At 48.2% G+C, this 11261-nt stretch overlaps 1 protein-coding gene across 11 annotated transcripts in view; it reads right to left on the reverse strand.

Annotated features, from left to right (window-relative positions):
• Positions 1 to 11261, reverse strand: part of FBXL16 (F-box and leucine rich repeat protein 16) — a 219578-nt gene that overhangs the window by 128099 nt on the left and 80218 nt on the right. The window contains exon 1 of one of the 11 annotated variants that reach the window (XM_014520159.2): positions 3786 to 3796. The exons of the other annotated variants lie outside the window; for them this stretch is intronic. The gene's annotated coding sequence lies outside the window, so the exon portion shown is untranslated. Of the gene's footprint in view, positions 1 to 3785; positions 3797 to 11261 lie in introns of those variants that run through there. 11 annotated transcript variants of the gene reach the window in all.

An 11261-nucleotide genomic window follows, 5' to 3' on the forward strand; every position in this document is an offset into this window, starting at 1 on the left:
GGTAAGCAACATGGGAGCAGACCTGGAACTGCCCAAGGAAGGGAGCTATGGCATTCTCAGCATCCAGGCAGGGCAGACAGGACCCAGAGTCTCCCCCACAGATTCCCACAGAGCCACTTGCAGGGAGTGCTGTGTACAGTAAACAACAGCCATCTGTCCCAGTGCCAAGCACCCAAACCATTTTGCCAGATTAATTCACTTGGCCCCTTCACCCCACTGTGCAACCGGACCTTTGCATCAATCCCTTTGGACAGATGAGGAAACTGAGTCACAGAGAGGGGAAGTGATTTGTCAAAGGTCATTAAATGAGCCTATGGCAGAACTGGAAACAGAACCCCAGTGTCCTGACACTAGCCTTGTGCTCTCAGCTCCTCCAAAGGCTGGGAGGCCAGTCATGAAATGCTCCCAAAGACGCCAGTTGTTTAAAAACCTCCTGCTGACGGTGATCCCCTCCGGCTGAAGTTGCTCAGCCATGGCCTGTGGGACCTGCATGCCAGTCTGTCTGTGTGATCCTGCACTCTCATCATTATCTGTGCGCTGGAGCATATGACAACACTTGGGCCTGACTCAGTTACTCCCCGCCCTTCTCTGGCAAGCAAAGATCCCCCTGGCACAAGTTCCTAAGCAGGGGCCTGACTAACAGCTACTGAAGTCCCTGGAAGGGCTCCCACTGCTTTCAGTGGGCTTTGGATCAGGCTCTAATTGCCTGGCAGGACTTGGCTCTGCTGTCTTTGCTGAAAGAGCTGTGACTTCCTGAACACATAAAGACTCTCCCCAGCACTGGCGCCATGGTCTCCTGGCACTGGAGGGAGGGGACCAGGACCTCACAGACCTAGCCAGGGCATCTGTGACCTAACACGGGAAGATCATATACTGCCACAAAGGCCATCTCAAGAGGAACAGCCCGCAGGCAGAGTGTGACTCATTTCCCGCTTCATCGCCTCTCAGTACTAATTAGGACTCTTAAAATACATCATATTCCTTGATTCCCAAGTATGAGTGGCTCAGTCTCATGGGCTCAACAAAAGCATAGGAGGATGGGGGTGGGGAGGGAATTCCTGAATAGAACTAGGTGACATTTTCATTTCCAGAGACATGTTGATTCAAGTTAACCAATGCAGTTCACAAATTCAGGTCAGTTTCATCAAACCGTTTTAGTAAATAAATAAATAAATAAAACCTAATAAGTACTGAAAAAAAGCAACACCTCTCATTTCCTCAAACACCACCTTTCACTTTTTCTTTTTGAAACAACACTTGGATTTCATCACGCTCTCCACTGTATTAATATATCTTAACAACAGTTTTAAAAACCTAAATAGGAAATAACATGTAATATTTGACCCCAAATGATTTTTTTCAGTTCATCAAAAATTTTGAGAGAAAGTCATTTTGGTTTGACTCAGAATTACTTTTTTTTTTTTAATTCTTGAAATTGCAATGACTGGAAAAAACTAGTTACTTGCAATGCCCAGCTCATAAAAGCTAATCTCGGCCTGGCATTGACCTGAGGGCTGGTCTAACCTCTGTGGCTCCGTCTCTATCTCTAATAGAGATAGTGGTACTTAGTTACCAACAGTACAGGAGTATTTTGAAAGCTACATCACTGAGTTAGCACAATGCAGGGCAGAGGACAGCTTTTGTTCTGCATTTGAACAGCATCTGGCACTCTGGTATGTAACACACCTAGAACAATCCTGCCACGCTGCTCAGCTTCGCTAAGACCTCACTTGAAGACCTGTGTCCAGCTTTGGGAACCACAATTCAAGCAAGATGTGGCCCAATGGAATACACTCCAGAGGAGGGCAAAAATAAAATGACCATAAATCTAGAAAGCCTGGCCCTGAAGGAAGGATTGAAGAGCTGGGTTTGCTTAATCTGGTAAAAAGTAACCTGGGGAGGGACAGGATAACAGCTTGCAAAGATGCAGAAGCTTGCTGCAGAAAGGAAGGTAATATATTATTTATCACAACCACTGGGGATAGAAGGAGAAGTAATGGGTGTAAATCACAGCAAGGGATATTAAATTAGACAATAGGGAAAACTTTCTACCTGCAAGGATACTTAAGCACTGGAGCAAACTATCTAGGAAGGCTGCAGAATCTCCAAGAGAAGAACCTGTTCTTAGGAACAGGTTACACAACCACATCAGAAATGGTTTAAGTACAGCTGATCCTACCCTGCAGCATTGAAATAGACTGACTGACCTCTCAAAATCCTGCCAGCCCTCTTTTCTCCAGAAAGATGATAAAACAATTATCAGGGCAGAAGCTGGGTGGTTCTACTTCAGATGTGGGACACTGCAAAGTCCTGTTATCCAGAGTGCTTTAACCTCTCAGGCCAGCCAGACAGGTCTGGGCACCCCAGAGTCAGAGTTGGAGCTAGATTGAAGCTTTAAACAAATGCACACTAGATCTGAGGTTTGGCTTCAGCCCATCACAAAGGTGATTTCCAAAATTCAGTCACAGTTTGGACTGTGAACCATGCAGTCTGAGGGGGTTTGGAACTGCAGGTCAGGTTTGAATTATCGCTAAAGCAGTGGTTGTCAACCGGGCATATATGTACCCCTAAGGGTACTTAAAAAACTTGTAGGGGGTACGCAGAATTAATGCAAAAAATTAGAGGTGCACCAATACATCGGTCTCATATCGGATCAGCACCGATATAAGGAAAATTGATAGTATCAGCAAGTGGCTTCTTTTGGTTGATGTGGACGATAATGTGGCTGATGTCACGTGCATGTGTGCAGCAGTAGCACAGCACGCAGGTGGCCAGGAGCACAGCCCAGCAGGGTGGAGAGCAGCCAGGTCTGGCCGGTAAGTCTGTTGTGAGGGAAGGGGTGTGGGGGTGGGGCAAATCAAGGCCCCAGTGGTGGGGAGGGAGTGGGGCTAGGGCAGGGACTGCCCAGATGGGTCAAAACATGAGACTGAGCCGCCTGCAGGGGGTGGTGGCTCCTGCTGCTATGCGCACCCCTGGAAGGGCATGGGGGGCATCTGCCCCAGGATCTGCGCATGAGGCGAGGGTGGGTTGCCACTGCAGGCTGGGGCCAAGGCAGCACCAGGTTGTTCCTAGCAGGAGTGTTTGGCCGGGCTGCGCTCAGGGCAAGTGGTGACAGTGCTAGGAGGGGGAGTTATGGGGGCTACAGCAAATTCTGAAGTGGCCACAGCCCCTCCTGTAGCCCCTGTCCCAGCACTCCTGCTACCCGCCCCAAGCACAGCTTGGCCCAGCCCCCACCACAGAGAAGAGTCTGGTGGAGCCCTAGCCCCAGCCTGCAGTGGCAGCCTGCCCTACCCCACCCTGCATGCAGATTCAGGGGCACACGTCGCCATGCCTTCCCAGGCTGCGTGCAGCAGTGGGAGCCGCTCCTCCTGTGCCCCCTGGACAAGCTGCTCATGGCTCCACCCCACACTACCGCCCTGGCTGTGCAGTGCCTGCCCCTGCCCCTGTCCCAGCCCAGGGCCCACTCCTTCCCTCACTGCAGGGGCCTCAATCTGCCCCCCACTGCCTCTTCCTACCCCCAACAGACTTACCAGCCAGACACTGCATATATTAATAATGCATTTAATGTTAATTAATGTAGCCTGCCTTATATCACATAACTGGTAACATTAAAAACAAGAAAAAAATATAAAGGGGTATGAGCTGAAACTTTGAGACAGAAAGGGTACACTTGTTAGAAAAGGTTGAAAACCCCTGCTCTAAAGAAAACCCTGTTGAGGAAGTGAAAGGAAAAAGCTATTTAGCTGGTCTAATCAAGACAAACTCTTAAGGGGGAATCCTGGGACCTTCAGCACAGCCAGCTACCAGCAGGGAGAGACAGAGCCTGTCCCCAGGAAATTCTTTCCCGTATACAGAACTGGTGGTTGGGAGGGAAGCAGTTACATCAGCATAGAATTGGCTTTGCTAGAAGGATTTCCCAGTGAAGTTCAACTAGGCCTGACCTACTTCCCAAGCTTGGTGGAGAATGATGCCAGACAGAACATAAATTAGAACAGCCTTGAGGCTGCTCTAACCTACACCAGTGTCCAAGTAGGCCCCCCCACAGCCCCTGAAAGCAGTTATATTAGTAACTGAGAATCAGACCTATGGCTATGAATGACTGGGGCCCACAGCCTGAAAATGCTGAACCACTGCATAACTTTACTCATTTGCTTGCATGTGCTTGCAGGGTTGGAGTCTGTTTTTCTTGAAGGCTCAAACTTAAACCTTCCTATGCTGGCTATTTTAAAACCAGACAGTTCAAACAACCACCAAAGCCTAAAGCACGTGCCCTGATGGAGCTGTTAAGTGGCCATATGCAAGTCACTGCTTTGTGGTTGGGTGTTTTTAGTCGTTCATTTCCCATTGCTTGAAAAATCATACAAAGTCACAGTCTTGGCATTGTCCATTTAAATAAACTGAAGAGCTGAATGAATGAGCTCAAAAGGGACTTCGCTATGAGGGAAGATTTCCAAACACATGATCTCAGACAGAGCCAGAAGCCTGTCTCTGGTCATTTTTACTCATTATCATAGATCCTTTGTGTACAATAAGACTGTTACCATGTTCATATGCAGTTCATGGCATGACTGGTTTCTCTGGAAAGTCAGCATAGCCATCAGAGCATGTTTTCAGCCCAATTCCCAACCAGGCCTCCACACTGGACTTTGATGCAGGTCTCATTTGACACATTTTAAATACACCAGTCAGACCTTGGCTCAGGATCAAGACCATTTACCCTATGCTGAAAAAGCCACAAGGAGGGGTGTCAGCCATCTCCCAAAATGGCAGGGTTGAAAATGACAGGTGTCAAAGAGTAGCCAGCAACTGAAACACACAAGGAGCAGGCAAACTAGTACTGATGGTTTATTGTCATTCTTTCGTTTTCTTTTGCTTGTGCTAGATAAGTATTTTAAGCTTTTTATAGTAGGAATAGTAATGCGATGTAGCTTCAATGATTCTAAGAATTTGTGCAAATATTTAGAACAAGGAGTAGAATGGTGGCATTCTGATGGAAAGCACGCAAACTGTTTGCACAGGAAGAGCCTGACCCTTGGCATTTCTGCAAGCTCTTGCAAGACAAAGGGCACTGGTGGTGCTATGATGGCACCAAGCAATCACGATCAGTCTGGTCGGGATGATAAGGAATCATAGAATCAGAGAAATCATAGCACAGCACTGCCTATTGTACAGGAGAGGTAAAATTGACAAGAACATGTCTGGTCACCAAAGATTCTGACCATGGGATATCTCTTTGGGCCAGACAGCCATTTGGGCAATAGGAAAGGTACTGATTGCTGAGTGAAATGCTACCCAGAATGCTGAATAAAAGGTTTAATAGGCATCTTGAGCCATACATTCCCCAGCCCCAGTATAGGAAGCCTGTTTAAACTTGATTGGCTAACACTCAGTTGCTGAGTTAGGGAATGCTAAGGCAAAAGACCAAGTCAGAGAGGATATGGGCAAAATTTGAACAATTGTTAAGGGTTCATCACAATGTCCAGCCTGTCGGAGCCCCTAATCACAAATGCCATTGTACTTTTCCCTGGGACAATTAGTGGAGGTCTTCCCCACAACCCCAATGAACATTCCAGGTAATTCCCTTGGTTATGCTCCAGCAGAGCATTTATGATGTGAAAGTGCAAGACCTTCAAGGAGGGGTTTGATGGCTAGAAAATTATCTTTGGAGATTTGCTTTTGGAAACTGGCTTGTAGGTAAAGTAGATTGACTTTTATTAGTAGATGTTTAGGACTGTGAATCCAAAAAAGATGACAAAGCCAGTAGGGAAATACATATCGCCCGAGTGAGGGACTAACATTAGAGGGATGGGGGTGAGGAGGGGAACGCAACTAGGTTACAGGAGATGCAATATTAGCCAACTAAGCCCGGGGGTGGGAGCCAAGTCACACTGACCAACTGCAGGGCCCTTGGGATTTTGGTGGGTGGACCAAATTAAGGTACCAGTAAATGACCAAATTAAGAAGTGTGAATGTGATGGGTCTGGGAAACAAAGGATATGCTGACAGGACAGAACATGGACAGTATGACAACCACAGGGAGACCAATCAATGGTACCTGGGAATGAAGAGTCATCAAAGGAGAAGAATATAAAAAGAGGGATTTCAGAGCAGCAAAGGGTCCCTGTCACAGAGCACTTAGGTGCCCTGCTCCTAAGAAGGAAAACTGCTAGGGAATGAATAAGGAGCCCAGCTGTTGGTTGCCAGGGCAACTGGAGGGAGCAAGAGATTGCACCTGCCGGCAGTCAGCTGATTGAAAGGGGCAGGGCCGGGCTCCCTTATAAAGCCCAGGGGCTGAGGCCAGGCTGGCGGTTCCCTACCGGCAGCCAAGGAGGAAGGAGCTCTCAGCCATGTTCTGATACTGCGGAGAGAGAAAGGATCCCTGGTAGGATTGAACGTTGTTATGGCCGGGCGGCTTCTGTTTACATTATAGCCAAGAGGCTTGTGTTTGTGTTGCTATTTGTTAAACTGGTGGTTTGGGTGAGGCTATTAAGGGGTGGAGGAGGCTTCATAGGGGCCTCACACTAGTGTGGGGAACCCCAGCGCCAGCAAGGGCACAGCATTGGGGGTGCACAGACCCTAGCCCCAGAGAGGGGGCAGCATTACTGAGGAGCCCCAGAGAAGGGGGCATTGCTAAGAAGCCCCAGTGAAGGCGTGGTGAGCCCTGGAGAGGCGGGCAGCATTGTAGAAGAACCCTGAGAGAGGGCAGCAGTGTAGAAGAGCCCCAGAGGAGGGCGGCAGTACTGGGAAGGCCCCAGAGGAGGGCGGCATTACTGGGAAGGCCCCAAGAGAAGGTGGCATTACTGAGAGAACCCAGAGAGAGGGCAGCGTTACTGAAAGAGCCCCAGAGAGAGGGCGGCGTTACTGAGGAACCCCCAGAGAAGGGGGCAGCGCTTGAGGAACCCTAGAGAAGGGACAGTGATTGAGAAGGCCCTAGAGAAGAGGGCGGCATTACTGGGAAGGCCCAGAGAGAGGGCCACGTTATTGAGGAGCCCCAGAGGGAGAGCCCAAGTGCCAGAGAGGAGACCCCCCCAAGTGCGGAGAGCCCAAGTGCCAGAGAGGGCGTGAAGACAGAGAGAGGGACAGAATAACATCCATTACATCGGTGAGGCGTGGACTGTGGTGTAGGAGAGGAAGCGGAGACGCAGATAGCGCCCCCTGGCATCGGGGCAGTACAACAGGCAGCCTCCCGCTCACAAGAACATCATCATAATTTCCATAAAGACGTGGCAGGCGAGTATAGGGTGGGACCTAAGAACCCTAAAGAAGGATCCAAGGGAGCCCCATGCAAGGCACGGAGTACTAGGAAGGTGGCGCTGGGAAGGGCGACCTGTTACAGTCCCCAAGAGGGAAACCTGAGGCTACCATGGACAGAAGGCACACCATCAGCCTGTCTCACCCACCCCACTGCCGGAAGGGAGGGCGGGGGAGAGGTTTGGCCTCAGCCCTTGACCTCCAGCCTGCTGGCATCTGACATTCAAGAAAGAATCACAAAGTGAACCTCATGTACTGGCCAGACATACCTTCCCTCTGTGACAGCCCTAGGACTGGTAGATATAGAATCAGAAGGGTTATTTTGTTTGCCGTGCCTGCATTATTCTTATCTGCTATCACTGTGTATCAATACAATTTGCCTATTAACAAATGGAGAGGTCATGGTTGGTTTGAGGGTTTGGGTCCACCTGGAACAAGGTATGTGGGTCATAAATCCAATGCCAACACTGGGAACATGGAGGCAGCTGCTGAACTGACCTGAGAATAACAAACTGGTTGAGGCAAGAGGAACAGGGCTGACAGGCCAAAGATGATGGGCTACTCTGAAGTCTACACCAGGCTTCAGAAAAGAATGAAGCTTTGCTGTTTCGAGGCACAAACAGAAACACTAAGAACACAGTCAAGATGAGGCCTCCTGACTTCAAAGGAATGACAATGGGATCAGGATCCAGCTCTATACTATTAGACCAGAGAACACTGGGACCCATTCCCAGGTCTTCTACAGATGACTGGCTTTAAACCTTTAAACCTTTTTTAAAAGGTGTTTGTGCATGCAATTAAAGATTTTTTGCAAAAATCTTGTTGATCTAATAAAAGATATCACCTCTACCATGGGCACTGATGGCTTTAAACAAGTCATTCAACCATGTTTTTCCTTGGTTTCCCCTGGGGATCTTGTGTCTCCCTACTTCCCACAGCTGCTGTGAAGCTTAATTAATCAGAGTGCTTTGGGACCTGCAGATGAAATATGCTTCAGTATTGATGCTATCATCCAACCAAGGAATCCATGCATGTTAAGTCATATTAATTTATTATAATTGTTGTCAGACATGCTAAAATAAAGTATGTATAAGGCACGGCACACAGAAAAGGGAGGGAGGAATATTGTACAAGAGGCCCCCATGACTGGTCCCTAAGAATAGTAAAACCTCACTCTGATATAGCAGAGCTGACTTGCAGGTGGAGGGGGACAGAGGCTAAAATACAACTCAAGTCTCCTGAGTCTACGCATCCGTCTCTCTCTTATGCCACATGGTCTTCCCAGAGCAAACCACTTTTCTGTCATCTCTAAGCTTGGAAACTTTTGGCTCCTTGTTTCCTTCCAAGACAGAGATTCAAAAGGTTTCCCAAGGAAGCAGCACAGAGGCAAAGGAATGCAACAAACATGCCCATCTCCCCGCCTGACTGCTTTTCTCATCGCAACCACTGAGGAGATTCCACCCTTTACGTCCATCTTGGGGCACTGGAAAATGGGCAAGGGGAGAAGCTCATCATGGACATTTCCTCCCATATGCCACGAAATGTTATGAACGCATGTGAAGGGGCAGAGTGGGGCCGCGTTCTTGGAATGTAGATATGCTTCTGCCAGGAGTTCAACACTCAGGCAGTAAGGGGCCAAACTCAAACACTTTCTTAGTCCCAGCAGGACAAGATGGTGAAACCCCACATCTCTCTGCTGCAGGGAATGGTGGTCAGAGGGGGAATCAGCAGGAGGTAACAGGTGCCACCTAGGCCCAGCAGAAGCAGCTTGTTTGCAAAGAAGCCTCCTCTTTATCTCCATCTGTGTGTGTCCTTCCCCTGAAGGGACTAAGAGGAGGGACCTAATTTAAGTGGGATGGAAACTGCAGTGGATAGCCATGCTCCTGACCAATGTTCGCTCTCAGATTTCAACTCCCTCCATTTTCCACTGGTTTTCTTGTCCCAGCTCACCTCAGGCTGGGCGCAGTGGGGGTGTGTAAAGGCAGGATAGGAGTTGAGGAGTCAAGGGTCACAGGGTTAAGATCCAGCCAGGGAGGCAAGGCTTGGAGCACCCCCTCGCAGCCGGTTATCATAAACGACTGCCAGTCTCGCTTAAGATCAAAGCACTCGATCTTCATAGAAAGCAGCCAGCAGGAGTCTCTTCCAGGCCTATTCCTTTCACTGCCCTGGGGCTGGCCTGCCAAGTTTGCACAGTTGTGTGTTTTTCTCCCTCTTTGTGAGAATAATGTAAAATGTCTTTCAAAGGGCAGAATAATTGTACTTTAAAAGTATTTACAAGTGCCACAGATTTCTCCTTTCACCATCTAAATCCCTCAGAATGACTCAGGAGAGGCAGGAGTTACTGCAACAGCACTGCCCGTCTCCCCTAGCATACAGATACACATACACCCCCGTTCTCACATACACTCTCTTTTCACATAATGCCCCCCACGCAACATTTTCTTTCATGCCCACATCCACAGATATATCTCCCACCCTGCTGCTCTGCACATCACTAAAGGTCTCCTGGGTACCTAACACAGCTCATTTACACAGGATTGCAAAATGGGCCAGCTGCAACTTGTATGGACTCACACAGGTATGCATCACTGGCTGGAACTGTGCATCATGGACCCTACAATGATAACAGCTTGGGGAGAGTCTCCTTCAATTAAAAAGAGAGGAGGCAGATGTACAGTAAAGCTATGTATTGAAGTTGGCTACAAATGCTGGTGGTTATCCTGCGCTGAACCCCACACTGCAGCTACTAGGCATACCTGGTCTAGCTTTAAGCCAGCTAGCTCAGCCAGCAGGAGCCAAGCAACCAGAGCAGCACAGAGCTGAGGGCTGACTAACTACCCAGGTGCGACCCCAGCTTCTAAGGGCTGACCCCTTCCGTAGCTTACAGACTATTCTGTTTTGAATGCCATCCTAGCTATTCTGCACTAGTTTTTAATCATTATGGAGGCCATTCAGTGCAAAATTGCTGGGCAGGGGGCTGGGACTGGCATTGTAGGAAAGTGAGATCGCGTAAATACAGTAGCTGATCTACCCAAAAATGCAGCTCTTTTAGCCAGTCCTCATTCACTCGAGGGCTGGCATTTCGGTAGAGAGCATTCTTACAGGTAAAACTCTCTCATAAGCATGTACATGTACAGCACCTAACACAATGGGATCCCAAGCTGTCTGGATGTGGCCAACATGCATATAATCAATGATTTCTGCAATATGCAAGATAAAAAACAGGAACTTATGAGAAAATATGCAGATTATTTTATATGATATGCAGATACCATATGCTAAAACATGCAGATTCATTTGCTTTTCACAGGAATGGTGTTTTATTTCAAACATATTTTACTATGGAAAGAGTAACAGCCTGTCATTTCTACTACAATAGACCACGAGCATACCAACCATGAACCAGTGCCCTTGGTACGTCAGATACTGTATAGACAGCAAAAAATAAAAAAGACCATCTCTCTGAGACCAAAAGCTTACAAATGATGTATCAGAAGCAACATGTGGGGACAAAAAGAGAGATGAAGGGGTGACACAGAGGAAAATCAAGATAAAAGTGATCAGCACAATGGGCAGTGGGCTTAGCTCACCAGTGGCCAACCAAGCAAGTTGTAGGCATGGTGGCAAAGAGCTTGAAGGATAACAATGAATGAGCTCTGTGGTGCTTTCCCGGTGCTCCTCCAAGTTTCAGACAGACCTTCTGCTGGCCATCCTGCTTTGGTGGGACTCTGTGTCCAGTCACTTATGTACGGACCCACAGGTTGCACGGAAGTCCACCTTTGGTTCTTCCACACCCTTCTGTGACATACTTAGGCATGGAAGTGGTCTCAGTATCATTGTCATTAGACAGGCATGCAGTTCTCTTAGTCAATTTTACATGACTCAATCCCACTATACTATTGGAGGCAATGGAGATAAGGATCAGATCCTTTATAGGTGTGGAAAAAAGCCTGGGCTTCATCCAAAGGGTACCACATTGAGGTACTTTATGGCCCTCTGAGGACATACAG

The sequence above is a fragment of the Alligator sinensis genome, unplaced genomic scaffold (assembly GCF_000455745.1).
Source record: "Alligator sinensis unplaced genomic scaffold, ASM45574v1 scaffold404_1, whole genome shotgun sequence".
Classification (NCBI taxonomy): domain Eukaryota; kingdom Metazoa; phylum Chordata; order Crocodylia; family Alligatoridae; genus Alligator; species Alligator sinensis.